Here is a 22,703-nt window from a genome sequence, read left to right as displayed (position 1 = left end):
GGTCCTAAGTAGGAGATGTCATCTTCCATTTGTCTGGTCCCAGAAACTGCTGAAGAAAGGAGAAAACAAGGGAAAGCCTAATGGGATTTGGTCAAACTGGCTTAGACATGCCCAGAGGTAGCCACAAGAACCAGTAAAAGATCAGACAAAGAGCGAAATAAATCCCCCTAGTTGGCTTGGAGCTTTCTGCTGCACCTCATTCTTGAGGCGATGCTGGCTCCACCACAGGAGATGGGTGATGGTGAAGGGCATGGGCTCACGCAAGGTGAGCTCTCCTTCCCACCAGGGTTCTTCCTTCATGTCCTATCAGGAGAGTGGTAACACGTACGTCGCAGCAATTTGACCTGATAGTGACCTTCCTGCAGCCAGTTCAGCAACAGGCTGGGCCATCCCTGAAGCTTCGCTGCAAGAAGCAGAGCTGCAGCCAGTCCAGATGTGGCTTTCAGTCACAGCACTGCCAAGCTGGAGGTTTCCTTTGACCACAAGAGGCCTGGCATTGCCATCAGACCAAGGGTGGCCACCCCTCATGAAGAGGCACCACCACAGGGCCACCCAAGGGTGTTCAACCCTTCGTGAGCTACCACAAGGCCACCAAGGACTACCCAAAGCAGGCACATTTCTTGGCCTGTGCTCTTACTTGCCACCGTTCATTCCTCCCTCAAACCAACATCAGCACCCCAAAATAAATGGTAAAATAGCCAGCTACCCGCATCTTCAGCCAGACCACCCGGCCAACCCTGATTTTTTGGGTTGCCATCAGGCCCTAGCTGAGCCCGAAGGTAGGAGCAGTGAATGCTGTTGTTCTGGAGCCAGGCCACTGCTCGTGGGGCCAGAAAGAGTGCAGGAGAAGAGGAAGAGCAAGACAAAAAGCTCAGTGTATCTGGTTTGCTTTAAGTGTTCTTGAACATCTGCTCTGTCAACACTAAAATAACAATTTCCCATCATGTTTTCAGGCAGCCTTCTATTGTGCTCACTTTGCTTGTTAAGAAATCCACCCTTCCCTAGCAGAACCCCCCGAAATTGCTCATCATCACCTGGAAACACAAAGATGGTGGTGAGATTTTGTCCAGAAAGTGCATTTTCTCAGCATTTTCTCAGCTAGCTTATCAACCTGCCTCATGGTTTTGACTTTCTTTCGGGGAAGCTGGGATATCAAACAACTGACTTCGTTGCTTAGTTATAGAGCTGGCTTCGGCTTGCATCCCCTTTCAAAACTCCCGGCCAGGGAAATGTTCCTGCCAGCAGCCTGAAAATCCCAGTTGCGCATTAGCTTGTTACGCGTGGGGATGTATGGGGTTTAGCAAGGCATTCCTGTCCCTGTGTATACGTCTGGAAAGCGTCCCGTGGGTTTTCATGGGAATCTGAAACCTGGAAAATGAAGGTTTTCAGTCATTCACACACAATTCTCACTTCTCTGGAAAAGTTTGTATAGCATCTAGCAGAGTTAGGACAAATATTGACCAGGGCTTTGGGCCCCTAACGTATAAGAAGGGCTTGCAAGATGTCAGGAGCATTTTTACCTACTTTATTTTAATTTTTTTTACTGGGAAAAATCAAGAATTAAGTAAGAGGGTACTTCATTTTATTTGCTGGCTTACTCAGGGAAAAGGGCAAAACTCAGAAAGTATAATATTAAAAAGAAATCATAACTTTAGTTCATAAAAAGTCTCGGGAATAAGGTTTAGTCCTAAAAATGAAAGTTGTTTGTTTGCTCATCAAGAAGTCAATTGAAAATAAATTAAAATACAGCCTGTATAAGAACTTCTTCCCACCTGCTTGTGATCGCCCAAGGGAAATTACCTGCAAATGCAGGAATAGTTATACAGATCAAACAAAAGCACTTATCTATAATTACTGGACTTATCTATTTGTCTCAGGACTAGCAGCAACAGCTCCCTTTGTTAGGAATAAATTTGGTGCTGTGATTTGTATTCCCTTCTTCTATCTCTTCCACCAAGATCATTCAGGAAGGATTCAGTTTATAAAAGAAAATGCTTTCCTCAACTTTACTAAATAAAGGCAGATTGGAGAGATTTGTCCAGGTAAACAAGGGAGAGAAAGAGAGAAGAAAAACAGCCAAGAGCTCTTTAGAGATTCTCTTTTCTTTAAATAACTTTACAGCTGGACTTGCGAGTATCTCAAAGAGTTTGGAAGGTCTCCTGGGAAACTGCTCGCATTTCTGCTATGTCCTGGCTCTTGTCCTACCTATTCAATAAATAATTATTAAAGTTTTAAGCATTCACAGAAGAAGCTTCCTGTTGCTAGGACTGCACGGGGTCCTGCCAACTCGACAAGCCAACGCTGCGCCGATGATACGGCATCAAAGCCGGAGGATAATTATCCGGTTTATAAGAAGCTAAAGGAAGCGGGTGCCCCTGCTACCTTGTAATTGTTTGCTCTTGGCCAGTGGCCACGAGGACTCATCTCCCTCGTACGCTCCCAGGTTTGCAGCTTTCTCCTGGGAAAAGCTGTGCCCGTGCAGGCTGGCAGCGGCTGATGATGCTCTGCTAATTGTGCTGGAGGCAACTGGCATCGCGGGACGCAGGAGCTGCAGCGAGGGTCTCACACCCAGGCAGGCAGCTCGGAGGATGGAGCATGGAGGATGGAGGCTGGTTCACCCAGGGGGTGAATCTCGTGGTGTGGGGATCAGATCTGTACATCCTAAGCCACAAAACTGCCGTTTCGGAGAGGATGTAATTGCTGGAGGAATTACTTCGTTAATCGCCGGGGGACAGATCCATTATATATATGGAAAAAAAAGCTCTATCCGCAGGGCTTCCCAAAAAATCAATTTCTGGAAAGGGCCTGCTGTGGCTCTTTGGAACCGCTGTTGGCTTTAATGATTATTTCTAATTTAACACGGGGCGCACACTCCTCACACTTCCATCCATCCACTTCCTGGAGATTGACCTGATGGCTGTGCCAGGATGAAATATTCAATGAATCCCAAATCAGGGTTGCTGTTACTTTCAGAGCAGAGACCCTCCCCTCATTGGGAGCTCCTGGTATAAATATATCTCTGCCTTGTCCACAATGGACAGCAGACCACCAGCAACCCGCGGCGGTGCTCCTACAGCACCTCCTTCAAGCAGAGGAGACTTTAGCTGAACGTCTGACCCAACCACAGCCACTGATGTGCACTGAGTACACACTTCTGCTCCCCTGTTTTGTGTCTGCAGCTAGAAAATGGGTTTGTTTGGTAAGAAAACGGGTGTCCCAGGTCCCTGTCCCATCGTGGCCAGGTGCTCCTCACCACCCTCCTGCTGCTGCAGCCTCTGCTGCGAGCCAAAATCCCCATCTGATGATGCAGCAGCGTCAAAAAAAATGGGATGCAGCTGCATCAAAACTAAGGCATCCGACAGCACGTCCTGTTTTGATGAAAGCCATAAGCGAAGGCTCTGGGGTTAGCGGCTGCTAGTTGAACTCCAGCTGCTGGAGGTCTCCCATCATTTTTTCCATACCCAGAGGCACAGACGGGTCTGCCTGAGAGCCAAGCAAAATGCTGGGGGAAAACAACCCCGAAGCCTGAGTAACAAAGACGAAGGGATCAAACACGCTCTGCAGCTCTGTTTATCATCATCCCTCGAGTAACACCGCTCTTCAAAACGAAGTGCCGGGGTGGGAGTGAGCAACGTGATGCCATTCCCACTCTGCCAAGCCTTCCCGTGTCATTTCTACGCTTGCACCACATGGAAGAGAAGCCGGCGGGGAAAGAGCAAGATGGAAGGAAAACCTGGATCCCGATGGCCCTTGCAACTTCACATTTGCACAGGACCCTGCACGAGCCTGGACACAGCTGCAGCAGTCGGTGGGGCAGCATCTGGCCGATGCTACAACCCCGTAGTGCCCCGTCCCGCAGCTCTTGGACACTCACCTGCTGGCATTCACACCTTGTTTCCCCCATCTGCAAAACCAAAAAGCAAACCACCGTGCACTGGAAGCATGCTTAGCCACATTTGGACCTTTCTGGTTTTACACATACACATCGATGTTGTGTACACAGCAAGCGCTGCTGTGTGCTGCGCAAGCGTGATGTCAATATTTTCCCCTCTGAAGATACTGAAGCTAGCCTCTTTTTCTCAACTTTGGCTATTTTTGCTAACTCTTTTCTTTTTTTAATATGCAGGAGAGAGTATTTTAGGAAATGGTTTCTTCTGTTCACAGCTTTTTTTTTTTTTCTTTAGTAACCCTTTTTAAAATGCTGAGTACACACTTGCTCAGATAAATGTGTATCTGAACACACAGGCGATTATCTTATTTTCATATAATTAATTTTTTTGAGCTTGCATGTGCATTTCCTGCTCGTTTGACCATGTAATAATTAATTAGCATTAATTATATTAGATTGCACCTTCAGAGTCTACACACACATTCAATTAGGAAGGCAGGCTTTTTACAGCACTCTTCTTTTCAGAGGGGGAAAGGGGGCATCCGCAAGCTGTGAAAATAGTAGGAAAGGCAAATTTCACATCTGCTGGAGTATTCTAGGAAGCCGTTGCTATTTTTCAAGGTGTTTAATAAAGGTGCTTACTGAAGAGTAGGGGGCTCTCCGCCGGGCTGCCTTCTCCTCGCCGTGCACTGACCGCATTCAGCTCTTTGGGGCGCTTCGTTTTGGGGCATAAACCTGTGAGTGAATAAGAAAGCAATGAGTACAAACAGCCCAAACAGCGCTGCTCAGCAGAGAGGGAAGGGAAAGGTGGCCGGGTTCGCCTAGAAGACCGTCTGCAGAAGTCAGTGCCCCGGGGACCGACGCTTCTGCAGCGCTGGCATGAGCGGATGAATCATCTGGGGAACTGGAGAAAAAAAAAATAGAAAAAAAAAAAGAAAATATATAGAGAAAAAAAAGCTGTCTAGCCTGAGAGCATGCAGATGAGCACCACACTGATGCTGGGGATGAATCATCTCCACCTGCCCTGACTCAGAGAAGAAACGGGGGGGTGCCGGTGCTGGCAGTGGGGTAGGGACACCCAGCCTCCCAAGGGGATGGGGACACGGCACCTCCGTGCCACCGGGTCCACCCCGTGTGCCAATAAGTGCCTGGGGTGTTCGTGCTGTGCATGTGCATACGTGGCTATGTGTAGCTACATCTCCCTGGGTTCGGATGGTGCTGCTGCCAGTGCCCTCCAGCACGGGGCATGAAGCCGGGGGCAGCCTCACCCCAGCAGCACCAGGACACCTCGGTCCTGAGGGCGAAGGGAGCTTTGCCTCCTCTTTCCAAGATATTGTTTTTTGGTCCTTTCCTGGAGGAAAACCGTGCTATTTCCGCAGCTTTTCCTTTTCCTCTCCCGTTTCGCCCTCTACCTTGCCACCAGCAGCCTTCCCAAAAACAGCAGGTGATTCCTCCTCGATATCGACAGCAGCTCAGCACGTTGGCTGGACACAAGCACCAGGACTGTGCCAACGCCAGCCCACAGCCCTGGAGCACGGGGGCAAGGGACACAGGGCCTGGCATCACTTTCTCCCACCTTTCCTTGGAAAGCAAACCCAAGAGAGGACAGATGCAGACGAAAGGAGGGAGAACAAGCCCTCTTCCTCCCTCTGCCCTCTGGGAATCAAAACGTTCTTGCCAGAGCCAAAAAAAAAAAAAAGCCAGAAAAATAAAACCCCCTAACCCAAGCACTCCCAGATTTTTCGGAATGAGAACTGCAATGGCTGTCAGCCTATCTGCCGGCAGCAGAAAGCAGATTGCAAATGTAACGGGATGCAATCAAGGCTGAATATTAGGACTATGGGCACCCACAGCCCTGGCTGATGCCTTCGCCCTTGTTTGGGCTGGTTTGTGTTGGCTGTGATATGCAGAGAGCAACGCTTCCTCTACAGGACCGGGAGAAGCCATCGGTGATTTTACAGATCATCCGATGGCTGTGTTGTTTTTTTTTCCCCTAGGTATATATTCTCAACACCTTAATGTTAAATAAACATGCTGAGGAAATGAACGATGACAACAGAAAAATGACACAGCAGGCTTAAATAGAGCAGAAAGCACCCGAAGGGGCTCCCGCTGCGCCGGGCAGGACGCGGCCGCATCTCTCTGTGGGGAAGCCTCACTCCAAATCCCCCTCCTGTGAGAGCAAGCCGCGCTGCCCTCCTGCATTACAGGGGTTAAAGCCCCTCTGGGATTTCTCCTCAGACGTTGAAGAGCCTGGATATTTCAATTAAAAGCTTTTCTCTGCCCTTGGGAGCCGGCGGATAAACCCGACGGCAGCAGGAGCTGCGCCGCGATGCGGCAGCCAGCCCCAGGTCGAAATCCTCCAGGGGCTGCCTCGGCGTGCATGCAAGCACCCCACTGCTGTCACTGCGGGACTTTTTATCCCCAAATCCACACACAGCTAGGCAGAAGCTGCCAAGGAAAAGCAGGATCAGCATGGCAGCGGGCGTTTCGCAGCGATGAAAATCGGTGCAGGTTTTTGATCTGCTCCAGGAAGAGGAGCATCCCAAAAAGCCAGCCAATGCCTGCCCCAAAGGGCACTCCAGAAACTCCCCCATGCTGGGGCAGCTCCTCTTCCCCCCGTAAGTCATTGCTCTAAAACCAGCTTCATTTCCTTCCCTCTTCCATCCCTTGCTATCTCCTGGTGTTATTTTACCCCCCTCCCCCAGCAAGGAGAGCCTCTCCACGCTACAGCAAACTGCTCCAAAATGCTGATTTTGCAGCAGATCTCCTCTTTTGGGACTGCGTTGGGATTTCAGGGACCGTGCTGGGTTTTCAGGGGTCACAATGAGACCTTGGAGCTGGCTGGTGGGGATGGAGAGGGCATCTCCCACAGTACTGGCTGCCTCACAGGGAGCCATCAGCCACCAAGACCTCAGGTCTCCTTCAACAATAATCGAGCATAAACAGCATCCCCTCCTTCCAGCCCCTTCCCTGCCTCTGTGTTTAAGTTTTTCCTACTTGCAGTCTTCTTATTTTGGCAGGGCCCCAGGTCGCTGCCACCTGCCAGCTCCACCTCTGCAGCCCGGCCAGCCCTCCGTGCTTCGCTTGGTCTTCATCCCTCACTGATGCTTTGCTGATGCGTTGGTTAAAAACCACAAATTCCTTGAGATTACCGGATCAAGAGCACACAGCAGCTCTGCACGCAGGCACGGGACCCACCTGCCTCGTGGCAGCCCCGTGGAGTTGGGAGCAAAGCATCAACTAGGTTAAATAGCACAGATTTATATACATGCACACGCTTATTGTGCCACTAATCTAACGCAGAGGATGGATGGATGGATGGATGTGGAAGTCGCTGCCCTCCCGTGAGAGAGGCCCTGCACGGAGGAGAGCCAGCCACGCTGCTGGGTCGGTCCCGTTAATGCAATTAGCACCGATTAACATGGGTGACTAGATGTGAAAGACGAACGCACCTCGCTGTTTCTGTCCCACCCACGTTTATTAATTTGAGCCCTGCCCTTCCCAGAAACTTGCTGCTCCCCTGACCTCGCTCGAGCCGAGCAGCCCCGATGATTTTTGTTGTTTGGGGATGAACCTCGTCGTGTTAACCCCTTGTGTCGCCCTCGAACCCACGCAGCAGCAGCAGGAGCCCCGTACAGCCACAACCCCTGGACGAGGCTGCACCACGCCGGCCGGCCCCGAGCTCACCACGCTGCCTCCTGCGGGCACGGCCTCCACAGCAAGGCTCTGCCACATCCCCTGCCTGCAGTGAATTGAGAAAAAGCTCTGCTTGCTCTGGAAAATCAGAACCTTTTAGCAGGAATCTACCTTTAGCCGCTGTCTGGGGCATTTTGCTTGTCTGTTGTCTGCCAGGTCAAGGAACTCACAACTACTAAAAGTGTTTTCTGCCATCCCCTCTGCCCCCCGAGCATCTTCTCCAAGGTCCAGAGATGGTTCTCCTGGTGTAGGATCCCCCTTTGTCCTTTTCCCTAAGTGGGCCATGCCCCTCTCTGCCCATACACCAACCTGTGGCTTGTCCCCCAGGCCTCGTGCTGGGCACGTCGTGCTGCTGCGGCTCTGCTGGGGCTCCCAACGCGTCCTGTTTATTTTCCATACCTCTGGCACAGCTTCTGAAGGAATTAAAGACAAATCTGTTTATCTTCCCTAAATCCCTCTGCCGATACGGGCGCGTTAGTCGCCTTATTTACAAATGGAAAAGCAGGGCTGAAAGCAAACACTTCGTACAGGGGATTCCCTCGCTTGAGATGCCCTGAAAGCATCCTAAATTTTCTGAAGCTGCCCTCTACAACCCTTAAGCAGCTTCAGTCCAGGGCTCTCTGATCGGTGGTGGCCTCGGCATCCCCCATTGCACAGCAATCACTTTTTAAGACACCTTTAAGACACGGGCACAGGTGTTTTTTTAACCTGTCCATCCAATTAGTGTGTGTGATGCATAACTGCACGCACAAACACTCCTGCTGCCAAGTGGCAGGATGCTTTTGAACTGACGCTTTGCCCGTGAAATGTCCCAGCCGTGCACTGAGGATGGTTTCACCCGGGGAAAGAAGGAGCACAATTTCATGGAGAACCTGAAACTGCTCCCCAAAATACCTGCCTTTTGGTAGGACCCTTGACTCCACGCATGTAATCGTTTGAAGCTGAAATTGCTGTCTTTTCCTTTTCACTGCTTACAGAGGCAGAAACCCACCTGGTCTGCCTGGCAGAATCGGCTCCGGAGCAGTGCCTGGTTTAAGTGCCTTTTCAGAGAAGCTGCACGTTCTCCTTTTGCAGCTTTTTTGAAACACACGCACAGCTTCAGGCTGGGAACAGCACGTTCAGGAGGTGAATGAGGCGTTCTTTCTTTTTCCTCTCCCCCTTTTTTAGTTCCTGTGGATACCTCAAGAAGCGAGCAGGTCTGGTGGATGCACGGTCTGAAGCTCGCTGCTCCATCACACAGACACGTGGGGCGTGCTTTCTTCTCTGGATTTTAAGAGACCTGCTGTGGGAGGCTATGACTGGGGAGGATGGCCAGCCCTGGGCCGAGGTTTAGGATTTTAAGCCTAAACATTAGCAGCAACCACGCTGTTTCATCGTCTTTTTCCCCCCAGCTCCTTTAGGGTGAGGATGTGGGGAGGTTTTAGGTCACTCGGCGCTGCGGTCAAGTTCAGGCACTTGTTCCTCCCCGTTTGACACGCAGGGATGTGGCAAGATAAAATGGGTCAAGTCTTCTCACTCGATAAAACGCCTGGAAGTCAACGGGGCTGCTCCAGGAGGGAGCTCGGACCCGCGCCTCTCCTCTTCGGCTGCTCCCAGGCAGCAGCAAACCCGCAGCGTGCAGCGAGCCGCGGCTGGCAGAGGCGCGCGTAGCAGAAAGCAGCTGGTTTGGAAGCCAAAAGGTCCTGCGGTCTGTCAAAACGTGGCAGGACTACGGGAGGGCAGCGGGTCAATGAGGAGGCTTGTAGGTCAAGAGAGCTTAGCAGCACCGCTCCGGGAAGGGGAGCGCGCCCGGGGTGGTGGGAGGCTGGTTCAGCAGGGCTGCTGTGGGTTTCATCCAGCCTGGTGATTACAGGGGGTTGTGATCAGGGCAGGGAAGTTCAAAACAAAACAAAACAAAACAAAAAAGAAGAAGAAGAAAAAAAAAAAAAACAACCAGGAGGGTGAAAGAAGAGAATAGAGAAGCGAACCACACCTATGACAGGAAGCATGTAAAAAATGCACGCTTCTCCCACACTCGTACGTGCAGGTCAGATACGCACGAGTTGTCTCCTTATCTCGAGCACAGGAACACGGGCAGAGCAGCAGAGGATCCCGTCTCGGCGTAAAAACCCCGCTGGTAGCTTCGGGGTGGTTGGCGGGTTGTTGGTTTTCTTTTTTTTTTTTTTTTTCTTTCACCTCACCCACCCAGCTCGCCAGCTGCTCGCTTGAGCAAAGGGCTCGAAGCCGGCGGCGCAGGGCAGGGTCCAAAAACCAGCGTGCCAAATCCAGGCACCCCTTCCTTCGGCTGGGACGGGCTCAGGCTGTGCCGGGGGGGGGGGGTCGGCTCACTGCAAACACGGTGGAAAAGCGGCTGGGGGAGGCCTGGCTGGTGCTGAGCAGAGGGAGAAGGAGCAGGGGATGGAGGCGAGCCATCGGGGAGCCTGCTGAGCGCAGGGAGCCGCACTTTGCACCCGAGGTGTCAGCTGGATGTGCCACGCCGGGGGGGGTGAAACAACCCTGGGATGAAGACTTAAAGGAGTTTGAAACGCCGGCTGAAGCCTGCTGGAGAGCAAGCAGGTGCTGTGAAGGCACAAACACACACACACACAAAAGTGGCAAGATCCACAGAGCCCTTGACCATTTTTTGTATCATTTGCTCCTCTGGAAAGAGACAGCCTGAGCTTATTTGCACAGGTTTGGGCTGTGTGAGACGCTGCCGAAGTCAGGTCCACGGAAGCAAACACAAAGACCTTTGTCTCCAAAAGCCGTGTATTTCCATACGGGGCAGGGCACGCGGGCCAAAACCTTGGCACCACCTGGGGCCCGAAACGGCGCTGGCAGCGCGGCCGGGCTGGGGATGGTGGCAGGGGGAGCCTCACACCTCCGGGTGGCTCCTGGCAGCCTCTGCAGAAATTAAAGCAAAACCAAAACCCGGGCAGCAACCCGTGATGCGGAAAGCAAATCACTTCTGCGACCACTCGAGCTTCCTAAAAAGCGCTCTGCCCTGCTCGCCCTGCTGCTGGCCCAGGGCCGCGGGGAAACCGAGCGGCCTGTGGGGTGGGGTGGGGTGGGGTGGGAGCACCCTGCGGCCCCAAAAGGCCCTCCTTGTCCCCAAAGTGCCGGCCCAGGTAGAGCTGCTCCAGTTAGGGCACTGAGGTGGTGTTTTGGGAGCCCGAGGGCATGGGTTTGGCAGCCCCTCAGTGTCTGGGGCAGCGGGAGGCCAAGCCGGGGTCTGACACCTGCTGAGGAGGCCGGGGAGATGCGGGGGAGCTGGGTCTTGCTTGGAGGGGTTGTCCTGTGGGGAAAAACACAGGAGTTTGTTTGTTTTGTTGTGGTTTTGTATGTTTTTTCAATAGCCAACGTGTTACCCAGTGACACTGCCTGCTTCTCAGGTGGTCTGGTGGTGAGGGGCTGCTGAACCCATGGGGACACACGGCCCCCGGGGGTGGCCTGCTGGGGGCGGGGGAGAAGGAAAAGGGGTCGAAGAAAAAAAAAGGAATAAAAAATAAGAAGAAAAAAAAGAAATAAAAAGCAAAAAAGCCCCCCAAAAGTGAAAAAAAAAGAACAAAGGAGAAAGGAAAAAGAAGAAAAATGTAAAAAGGAAAAATGAAAAAAGAAGAAAAATGAGAAAAGAAGAAAAATTAAAAAAGGTAAAAGAAAAAAAGAAGAAAAATAAAAAGGAAGAAAAAGAAAAAAAGGAAGAAAAAAAGGAAGAAAAAGAAAAAAGGAAAGATTAAAAAAGGAAAAGGAAAAAATAAAAGAGGAAAAAAGAGGAAAATGGGAAAGGGAAATAAAAAAAATCAAAAGAAAAACAAAAAAGGCAAAAAAAGAAAAAAGCAAAAAAAGGAGAAAAAGAAAAATGAAAAAGGGAAATAAAGCAAAAAAGGCAAAAAAAAAAAGGAGAAAAGCCAAATAAAAAGACAAAAGTGAAAAAGAAATTAAAAATGAAGAAAAATAGAGAATAAAGGGGAAAAAAAGAAAAAAATGCTAAATAAAAAGAAAAAAGGAAAGAAAAAAAATAAAAAGGCCAAATAAAAAGAAAAAAGGGAAAGAAAAAAAGGGCAAATAAAAAGAAAAAAGGGAAAAAATAAAAGAAAAAAAAAGCCAAATAAAAAGAAAAAAGGAAGAAAACTAAAGAAAGACGGAAAAAAGGTGAGAGGGGGGGAATAAGAAAGGGGAAAAAAAGCCAAATAAAAAGGAAGAGAGCAACAGAAAAAAAAAAAAAAAGAAGCCCAAAAAAAAGGCTGAACCCCCCCCCAAAAAAAGGCTTAAAAGCCCAAAAAAAAGGCTGAAAAGCCCAAAAAAAGGCTGAAAAGCCCAAAAAAAAGGTTTAAAAGCCCGAAAAAAAATGTTTAAAACCCCCCAAAAAAGGGCAACCGTGGGCAGCGCAGAAGGCGCCCCGCGGAAAGCCCCTGGGGCCGGAACCGGGGCGGGAAGGGGAAGGGGAAGGCGGAGGGGGGGGTCCAGGCGCGTGCCCGCGCTCGTGCCCGCGCCCGCCCCCGCGGCCGCGTGACGGGGGCGCGCGGCCGGCGGAGAAGGGGAGGGGGGGGGGGGGGGAGCGGTGCGCGCGCGGGGCGGCGCGCGGGGCGGTCGCCGACGTCAGGGCGCCGCGTGCCGCTGGGTGCGGGGTCCCGGCGGGCGCGGAGCAGAAGGAAGCAAGATGGCGGCCCTGTAGGAGCGGGGAGCGCAGCGCGGCGCGGGGCGGTGCGGGCTGCCCGGCGGCTGGGCGGAGGGACGGCGGCGCAGGTCAGGGCGGCCGTGCGGGGCCGGGAGGGGAGGGGAGGGGGTGAGAGGGAGAAGGAGAAGGGAGAGAGGGAGAGGGAGGGATCTGGAGGGGAGAGGGGCGCGGGGAGGGACGGGGCGGCCGCGGGGGGTGGTCGCCAAGGAGCCCCCAACATGGCGGCCGCCGGAGGGAGGCGCCGGGGGGGCCCCGCGGCTTTGTCCGGGCGGGGGGCGCCGGGAGCCGGGGCCCGGCTTTGTGGCGCTGCCGGCCCCGGCCCACACAAAGGCGGGGTTGGGGAGGGGGGGGGGGGGGGGGAAGCGAAACCCGCTCCTGGGGGGCGAGCCTCGCCGCCTGCCTTCCCCTTTTTCCTTTTTTTTTTTTTTAATTTTTTTTCCTTTTTTTTTTTTTAATTATTTTTTCCTTTTTTTTGTGTGTTTTTCCCCTCTTCATTTTGCTCCCCGCCTTGCTACAAGCCCTGCCGTCGGGGCCGCTGTGCGCACAACGTGGCTGCGGGGGGTGGAAAACGGGCAGCTGGGGGGGGGGGCGCCCCCACCACCCCCCCAAAAAAAATAAATAAATAATGAAATAACAAAAAAAAAAACACCCTAAAATGTCCCTGTGGGGACAGAGGGGACGGACCCCGAGCCGCTCCCCTGAGCCTGGTGAGCCCTCCTCACAAGGGCAGCTCCCCGTGATGATGCACGCAGAGCGCGCAGCCTTCCTCCCCCTCCTCCCCCTCCTCCTCCTCCTCCTCTTCTTCATCCTCCTCCTCCTGCTGCCCAGGAGGCAGAGGGGTGCTGCCCGGCTGAATGCAGCACTGGGGGAGCTGTCCCAGCCCCTCTGCTCCTGCCTCTGTGCCTCCCCGGCACTTTCTCCGGGGGCTCGCGTAGGAGGCTGGCTGGAAGGTGGCGAAGCCGACACCGTGCTGGCCGTGGGTTATAAATCACCCGTCCTCTTATCTGCCGGGAGTTGGACGGATTTGCCCAAGTGATGTGCGATGAAGGCACCAGCCCCTTTTATCGGTAGCCGCAGCAAACGACCGCGTTCCTCTGAGCCCTCCGGGCTGCTGGCCCCGCAGCCGTCCTTACCTTCCCCCAAACTCCTCGCCCTCTCGGTGGGCTTCTCCTTTCTTTCCCTCGCCGCCTCCAAAACTGACTTCTCTCACCCCTCCGAGTAAAGGTAAGCCTGTGCTGTTTATGTACAGTTTTCTGCTTGCTTGTGAATCGTGGTTAAAGCTCGGTAACTGAGAACAGTCACATAACAGTTCTCAATAGACTGTCACGCTACTTCGTTCAGCTCTTTCTCTCTCAAGCAGGCAGCACTCAGCAGTTGCTGCTGTCCTCCAGGGCTTCAGTTCTCTGGTGCTAAATCTCTGATACTTTTTTTCCCCCGAAAAGACTCAGCTAAAGCTGGGTATGAAACATTGATACTGTATTGCTACATCTGTAGCAACTGTGACAGTTTGGTGTGTTTCTTCTCCTGCTCCCCAAGTATTTCCTTTCCATTATACTCCTGTCTGTTGTGCCTTGAAAACGCCGGTGAATCTAGCAGGGCAAGAACTTTTTGGTCTGCCAGACTTGCTGCTGTTAATGCTTTGAAAGAACGTGCGTGTCTGGGATATCTTCCTGCAAAAAAACAGCAATTTGGAACCAATGTAAATAAATTGCTGTTGGGCAATGTTTTGACTCTTACTCGGTGTCATGGAAAGTGTAGTGTGAACCCTGCCAGGGGAGTCAGAAGGCATTTAAATCTAGCAGCCACGGTGCAGGGGAAGGGGAAAAAAAGGGAGGGAGGGCAGAGAAGTGAAAAGTCACGGTGTTCAGGTGGCGGGACTGAGCTGCTGTTCTCCAAATGAAGCACTCAGAAGTCACGTTTCAGTGGAAATAGTTGTCTCGTTTGGGGGAGTGACACCGAGAAGCTTTGCAAACGCTCCCAGGGACCTCAGAAACCGGTTTTGTGTTGCCTGTTTCAGAATTAATTGTTAACAAATACTCAAAATAATCAGAGGTTGCGCTGGAGACGCTGAGGCTCCTGCCTTTGCCAAGCTATCTCCGCTCGTAGTAAGGCTTTGAACGAGGACTTTAGCATTGTGCTGACTCCTGGCCTTTGGCCAGGGAGACTGGCATTGTTGTGATAGAGCGCGCGTGGTCCCAGCCTTTGGCATGTCAACATTGTTTAAAGAACAGGACGCGTGTGCCCGCCGAGGAGCTGTGTTATGACGGACAGGCTCCCAAGGTCTCTCGTTGGCGCTGCGGTGGGTGACGGGAACGGGAGGTTGTAAATGTTTTGGTTTCTGTGTGCGGGATCAGGAGGCTCCAGCTGCTGCCGGGGGTGAAGGGACCGTCCTCTCACCCCAAGCGCTTCAGGTGCTGGTGGGATGCAGTCCCACACGCGGTTCCTTTATAGGTTTGTAACAGCCAAATGGTTCCATGGGGAAAAAATATGTTTTGGAGCAAACCTGCTGCTCAGATGTTGAGAAACGTGAGGTTAGGGTTGGAACGATGTTACCATCCCTGTTTGGGACTATCAGGAGTGTTTCACTTCTAGCTTGCCTCCGAGTTACGTGTGAATACATGGCAGCGGAGTGGCTTTCACAGCGCGTGCTGAAGCGGTGGCTTTAAATCACTCGCTGCGTTTCGTTCTGAGTGGTAGATATTTGGCTGCTGCGGGAGCAAGAGACACGAGCTGTTTTTACGTTGTCCACTTTTCACGGCGGGATTTCGGATGAGCTGTCAAATTTGGCTTATCGCGGTGACCCTTCTACCGCTCCCGCCTGACTGCCACACAGTAGCTCTAAGCGTGGTAGCAGCATCTGTAAGCCAGCTCCACAACTGGAGCCTGAAAGTGGTGGAACAAAGTTGCCAAGTTTCAAGTAGAGTTGGTGGTTATCTTGGAAACGGCGCTGGAGAACACAACCACAAATGATTTTGCCAAATAATATACGGTATTTATTTAGTCCAGCTCCCTGATTGCTGCTGAGGCAGTCAGCCAGCCAGCAGCACTAAGTGTTGTGACATCATTCTGAAAGGCAATGTGCTGGTTCTGAAATGGAGTGGGATGTACTATGATTCATTACTTAAAAAAAAAAAGAAGCTGTAGTCTGAACGGAGATAAAGCATATGACTGCATCGTGGCTGAAAGCCAAAAAGGGAATTATATGAATCAATCACACTGGCAGCATTATTCTGATCCCATTCTCCGTAAGGCAGTGAATACCTTCTTACTCATTTAATGATATTCTGCAGGAAATGTATCCTTTTAAACACTGAACAAGTAACTAGGAACAAGTTGCTGCAGTTCAAGCCAGTACACTTTCAGATCGTCACTGGTTACGTCTCCAATTTGCATAGCTTGTCCCAATATCCCAGATAATAAAATGTCAGAAATGGAAAGTACCATGAGTAATCATCTTCTCAGTCACCCATTGAAAAGAAATCGCTTCTGCCTTCCCTCAGGGTAGGCAAGGCTCTTAAAAAACCCACCCCTTTCCCAAGGCGTTGCTTGGCGCGGGGAGGCAGAGGTGGTGGGGTTAAGGAGCAAAGCCGCGAGCCTCCCGCATCAGCTGGACTAATCCCAAGGACAGCTGACACGGCTGGCACGAAAAGTTGTGGGGATTAAAATGCTGGGAATATGGCTCACGTTACACAGCAGGGGCTAGCAGGAGGAAGGTGGAGAAAAACAAGGGTTGAAGCAGAGGAACAACTAGCAGCTAATTCCTTCCACATAGGATGGAAGGAAGGAGCAGAAACGCCCTGCCCCACAAGGGGAAGGCTCTGCTAGTTGCTCACCACAACAGGTTTTACATCAGGGGGCAACTCAGACAGAGGTGCTGTGCTTTGCGATGCACTTCAACAATTAAAAGACTTAAAGATTTAAACTGCTGTCTATCTTTTCAAGCAGGCGTGTTCACCTCTGTCAAACACCTTCCAAAAAGCTGAATCATCTTAGCAGCCTGAGCAGAACTCAGGCTCTCCTTCAAGAACAAAGTTTTCTGTGGAGCTGTGGGTTCCAAGCTGGAGAGCCGTGTAGCATACGTATGGCGAGAAACCCCAGTAAGATTATTCTGACAAATAAATAAAGGCTTGCAGTATCGAGGCTTCAGTTTGCCCTTATTCTTGGTGTGTTTCCTTTATTATTTTTTTTTAACCTTGTCTTTTAAAAACAGCAGCTACCGTGCAGCATTTCTATCGCAGTGTGCAGAGGAACAGACTTGTCCTATACCCAAGTTCAACAAGACAGGGAAGTTCAGCATGCTAATCTTACCCACGTAAAGCATGTCTTTTAAGACAGTTTCTCCATGTACCTTGCATACAAACGGTACGTTTCTTCAGGAACGTGTCTGACTGCTGAAGCAACAAGTAGAAATTCCATGATGAGGCAAAGGCCAGTGCTTCCACAAGTCTGTGCGATGCTGTCCTGCTCCACCACTTACTGGAAAAGTGGGGGAAAACTTTCCAAGCTTTCCTATCAAGATCGCACTGTGAAAAAGCTTCCGTAGTCCTGGAGGAGAACATGACTGTTAGATCCAAAAAGAGTTTCTACATGAGAAATGGGGTAATTTTTTTATTAAAAGCATGTTGTATTTGGAAGAAGTGTCTGTGTTCCTCTTGCGTGCGGTAGCAAAGCAGTGAGCAGCAGGTGAGTGGCTTGACAGCCAAGATAAGCAAGAGGCACCCCTTGGAAGTGTTTTCCACGTGTACAGGGCAGTGGCCTTGCCATTTTGTGATTAATTACTATGGTGCAATTTAAGCAACGCGAAATATCTTCATGTGTTCCCCGGTATTGCTTCTGACCTTGACCATATTCCACGCGGGTTCCCAGGGTACGAATATGGGTCTCACCAGTGTGTGTCTGGGGGAGGAGCAGCCTCCAGGTCCGAGCAGGACTTTTTGCAGACACGTAAAGGGAGTAATGACTTCTGCATTCGCTTCTCCTCGAGAGCTACGCTATCCCCAAATCCACGTGTTGGTGACTGAAACAACTCCTCTGCTTCGTCTTCTTTCTAATAACGCGCAAACAGGCTGAGCCTCGTCTTCCAAATGTCCTGGCACGAGCCGCTTGAAGCCGAGTCGCGCTGGAAAAGGATCAGGCGGCAGCGCGCTCGCCCCGCAGCTCCTCGGGACGATGACTCTCCACGCGGCCGCGTGCACGTGGCCGAGTGTTTACAAACAGTGGCCCAGCATCCTCCGCAGCTGCCGCCACGCAGCCGGCGAGGAGCAGGAGGCCAGAGTCCCAGGAACGGCCCGGTCCTCGCGGGAGGGGGGAAGAAATGCAGCACGCAGAGGAGCTGAAGGAAGCGGGGCTGGCGTTGGGGTTTTGGCTCGGCTTGCTGCGTCTGTGTTCCATCCTAGGCTGCCCGTGCCTCTCGCAGGCGCCCCTGTTTCCCTCTCCGCCGTCTGTGTCGACACGTTTGCTTGGAATGGGCTGACCCAGCCTGTGAGACACAGTTTAGGGAATTGCTGCAAAGGTTTCGAATGATTCCTTGCCCTTTCCAAAAACGTGTGAGGAATCCGATCCCCAAAGTTTTCAAGAGCAGCTCCTTGCAGTACAAGGGTCCCACCGTAAGTTGCTAATATATTTTTCCCTTCATTAGGCATGACTCAGTCCTGTTGGAATACTAGAACAATTCCCTCTTTAACGAGCAAGAAAGAAATCATGAAGGCTGCTAACTTTATAAGTAAAATCAAATAGCTGCGAGTCTTTATTACCTAATGAGACATGTTGACACAACGAGGCGTTGCTGTTACGAAAGCTAACACCGCGCGCTGCGAGGCAAGCCGTAGATCTCCACCAGGCGTAAGAAGCCCGGGGGAGATTTCTCTGCTTGCTCTACCCAAAGAATAACGCCACCGACCCGCTGTTAAAAAGGCAGAGGGGAGGAGGGAGGTGTTGGCAATTACCGGGGTCATCCTGCCAGGATGGCTCCGGGAAGCTCAGCTGGCCAGAAGCGCGGTTTCGGGCCACCCCCTGTAGCTGAAGCTGCCCAACAGGTCTCAGAGGAGACGCTTTGAGCCCGTGCCATGTGCTCCTCGTTAGCAGAGGTGCTGCTCCTCATCCAGAAACGTTCGTTTCCAGACCCGGGCACGATTTTCAGGCTCCCTTGGGACTGCGTACGGAGGACATGGCTCGGGCTGCAAAACGAGTCCCGGGAACTGGTTTTTCCGTGCAGGGAGGCAGGATTTGGGCCAGGTGTCTCCTCCTGATCCTGGATGTGTCTGCGTGAGTCACGGCATTCGCTATCATGCGGCGGTGGCTGGAGGCCAGTGCACTTGCTGTACCTGTGACTTTTGCCAGGTGTTGTGCGTTCACGCCGGTTGCTTCCAGTTGACGTGGGCCGCGCTCCCAACCACTGCGTTGTTACCGTGCTCCAGCACTTCCCTTCTCACCTGGCCTCTCAATTTGCTCGGCACAGCTGCTCGTGGCAGATCCGGAGCCCGCTGCTGTTTCGCAAAGCTCTTCACCTCCTTTCGTGTCCTGCTGACTTCTCCGACCCGCGGTTCCCACTGCTCTTGCCGCAGCTGTTCTCGCAGGAGGCGACAAACAGGAATAAAAGCACACAGAAGGGAACATGCGAAAAAGGCATTTCTGAGTTTGCAGCGCTTGTTCCTCCTCTTGCCACTTTTGGTGCTGTTGCAGAGATCAAAGGGTAAACGTTAACCCTGGGCCTGATGCTGACACGAAAGCTTTGCCCTCGACTTCAGCCTCCTTTACTCAGTCGCCCCCCGTATTCGTTCCTTCGCACGAGAGCCGACGGCTGTCTGTCCGTGCAGCGCTCGCCCCCACCTTCACGCTCCCGATCCTTTTTTTTTTTTTTCATCTTTGTTTAATGTTTGTTCTCTCGGTGCTACTTCTCCCGTGTTTGAAGTCACATACTTTGAAGTTATACAATTCTTCTGCTTGCCAAAGGACACACAACTCCTTCGGCCCTTATGTAAGCAAAAAGGAGAAAAGAATGATTGCATGTTTCCTCCTGTGCGAAAGTAGCGTTGCTGTGCTGTTCGCAGTAAAATGAGGAAAAGGACTTGTTGCAGTGAGGCAGGAGTCGCTTCCCTTCCCCCCAGGTTACTGAAGTTCACAGAAGGGAGAGATTTCCTTGAAGCTTACCGTGTGTGTATAGCTTGGGAAGAAGAATGCAGTTTATCCCTGGAAGAGAACGTATGAAAGCTGGAAGATGCATTGGCCTTGCCTTTCTCTGGGATTTGGAAAACTGGGGGAGGGGGGGGGTGCATGCATGTACTAAAGACCTTCACATTTTTTATTCTTTGATTTTTTTAAAAGGCAACCTTTTTGTTCCCACTCTGCTCCTTTGCTAGCTTGCCTGTTTCTCTTTCAACTGGATCTGCCCCCAAAGGGCTGGAGTATTACTTAAATGGCAACAGTAAAAATCAAAAGCATGAAAGCTGAGCAACCGAAGAGGGCTGGATTTAACCCTTATTTATCTCATGTAGCCAACAGACATTGGGGGGAGAGAAAATCCATGCTAGGGAGACCCACGCCACACAGTCAGTCAGTAAGTGTACACGGCACAGACCCAGCAACAGCTGAAAGCAGTGAGCAAATGGGGCAATGCACGCCTGGTATTTATAAAAATGAAAAACGTACAAGACAGAGAAACGCAGCCTTTCAGTTCTCTGCTGCTTCTGTGGCACTCTCCATACTTTCTACAGTGCATTTGGTCTTTTTTAGGAAGTTCGGCCCTGAGCTTTGCTGCTCCTGTGCAATCCTTGATGCAGAGAGGCAGCTTCAGACGGTGTGAGAAGGCAGTGGGGAGGATAAGAGTTAGGCTGATGGATTTTTCTCTGCATTCCTACACGTAGTGCCTGACAAGTGGAAGAGATCAGGTAGGGGAAAATGCATATTTTTATGCATCTTTCCACCATGCCTGCATTGTGCAGCTGACAATACATTGGGTGCCCCCCTCGCTGGTGCTGTCAGCAGGCGTGTGAGCCTGCAAACTGATGGCAGCCCCTGCGTTTCCACAAAGCCCTATTGATTGCTCCTCCGTGGGACAGGAGCAGTTGGCCTCTGGGAAGACACCGGAGAGAGGCACCTCCTCAGGCCCACATGCTTTGTAGCAACTGGAAGGAAATAAAATAGTTTGGGGGGCGTTTTTCCCTCTGCTGGGGGAAGAGGAAGGAAATAGAAAAATGCAGAGGGGAGTGTAGAGGCTACAAAATGATTTTTACTTTAAAAAAAAGTTTTTGAAGCAGCTGCAAGTTAGCACATTTCCTAGAAAATACAAAGCCTCGCTGATGCATTGGAAAGAGGTTTTGCCTCTGGAAGGGTGAGTCTGTAACTACCTCCTGCACAGCTGCTTTCTCTTGAAGCAACTGCTACTAGCTGGCTGGAGATGCTTCGTGGGACAAGCCGTAGCATGAGCCTGGCTTGGGATGGCAACTCTGGTGCTTCTAAATATAAGGAGTGGATCGAGTGAAATTAATTACTGCGCGTTAGGAGGCACCTCGTATCCCAGCCATGAAACAGAATCCCACTGTGCTTGGGGCTGTACAAACACAAGCCATTTCTGTTCCATTTTGCTATTTAACGCAGCAAAGGAGACAGTTAAAGGAAAGAAAAAGAAGCCTGGCAGCACACAAAGCCTAGAGTGTTAGTGCCTCTTGCTTATAACGCAAAGCAGAGGCAGACAGCTGCCTTCCAAAAAGCTAAATATTTGCAGTAAATAAAGCAAAGCTGCTCCTGCTACCTGCTCCGTGTGAGTTCGGAGGAGTTCCCAACCAGCACTGCTGCAGCCTTTTCCCGAGGGTGCTCCTATTAATGAGCAGGCAAAACACACGGGGAGTGAGAGAAAGGGTAGAAAATTAATAAGCAACAACTGAGAGCCAAAGCGCGCACAGATCACAAAACGTGGTGCAAAGCTTGCTGGAGCCATTCATTTCAGTACCTTAAAAAAAAAATGCAAACAAAACTAAACTAAAAGACATACAGGAAAGCTGTGGTGTAGCTGGGAACTGAACCCATATCTCTTATGCCCCAGTGCGTTACCCATGATACCCTCCTTCCTGCTCATTCAGAAGTTTACAGATAGTTTTCTCTGCTTACTAAGATAACAGAAGTATCAATTTTAAGAAACAGAAACTAGAATCAGAAAGGAGTAGCTTTTCACTTTTTTCAGAAGCTGTTTTTCAGTAACATTTTCTGTTAATTGACAGCACATCGGGGTTTTTTGCTTTAGCTTACTTTTTTTTTTTTTTTTTTTGTCTCCTTCCCCTTCTGGAGGAGCCTCAGGACCTTTAAAGCAGCAGTGCCCACCCAAAACAAGCCAGCAAATTAAACTCTGCTCAAATTCTGTTGTTTGTCTCCTCAGGGAAGAGGACTGCTTTTGTGTACTGCTTGGACTACAGCACTGCTGAAACCCTCAGCCCTCAGTGAGAAAAGGTGCAGGGAAGGAAGGGCATTATCTCCATCTTACTGGTGCTGCAGATGTCTCCACGCACCTCCAAACAAACAAGCAGAATCTCACAACGAGCTAATTATAATTAAGAACAGTGCCTTGTGTCGGTTAATTGCAGTGAGCAGGGCAGAGTTGTGCAATGCCATCCCAGTAAGTAGGTACTCCAATAATTCCCATTAACCTTTAATACCCTTGATCCTCCTATTCATTCAGGCAAGATTTCCCACAGTCTGCAAACTGTTCTGTAGGCCAGCCTGAACCTACCACACGCCTCCCGTTTTGATCTGTTTTATCAATTAAAGGTTCGTCAGGGTTCACGAACCCTCGCGCTGATGTCATACTTGGTAGCGGAGCTCGAAGAAAAAAGGAAAAAAAAACTTTAATTTGCTGCCAAAACTTCTCCCTGCTGGAGCTGGGATGTACAGACCCGTGCAGGTGACACAAAGCAGGCAGCGTTCGTAGCTTCCTGTGTAACAGTCTCCTAGACCTCAGTCGGAGGTGGTGAATTTTGGTGTCTTTGGGATTTGCTGGGGATTCTTAGGCCACAGGTGGCTGTAGCTCGAGCCGCCTGCTTTGGTGCTTAAAGCATTTATCCGAGAGCCCACCCCACGTAACTCCAGCGGGTTCAGAGGCTCGTGATACAATCCATGATGAAACGCATTCGGAAACAAAATCCGATGGGTAGTTTAGCTCGGGCAGCATTCCCTTGGAGGCAGTTGGCCGTGAAGGACAGACGGATTTCTCCCTGCCACGTTTATAGATCCAACAGCAAACCCCAACGAGAGCAGGCGCGGGGGCTTCCCTCCTGGCTCCCCCCGCTTTGCTTTTCGCCGCTCCCCTGGCAGTCTGGAGGTTCGGCGGCCGGGTCCCCACGTGGCCGGCGCGCACGTGGCCGCCGTGTTTACAAACACTGGCCCGGGCTTCCCCGGGGCGCTGCGTGCCGGGCCGGAGGGTGCCACGCTGCAGGACCTGGCTGTGGCGTGCGCCAGCCCGGTTGTCAC

The 22,703-nt window shown here is 51.3% G+C and overlaps 1 protein-coding gene across 2 annotated transcripts in view; it reads left to right on the top strand.

Moving 5' to 3' along the window:
* Positions 1-12,188: 12,188 nt before the first annotated feature.
* TET2 (tet methylcytosine dioxygenase 2) overlaps positions 12,189-22,703 on the top strand; it is a 69,825-nt gene continuing 59,310 nt past the window's right edge. Inside the window, exon 1 of one of the 2 annotated variants that reach the window (XM_084286639.1) lies at positions 12,189-12,313. The gene's annotated coding sequence lies outside the window, so the exon portion shown is untranslated. Of the gene's footprint in view, positions 12,314-12,930; positions 13,470-22,703 lie in introns of those variants that run through there. The other variant, XM_084286640.1, reaches the window with a different exon arrangement.

The sequence above is a fragment of the Netta rufina genome, assembly GCF_964035555.1.
Source record: "Netta rufina genome assembly, chromosome: 4".
Lineage (NCBI taxonomy): Eukaryota > Metazoa > Chordata > Aves > Anseriformes > Anatidae > Netta > Netta rufina.
The sequence above is the reverse complement of the archived record's forward strand: the minus strand, read 5'-3'. Positions and strand labels throughout refer to the sequence as shown.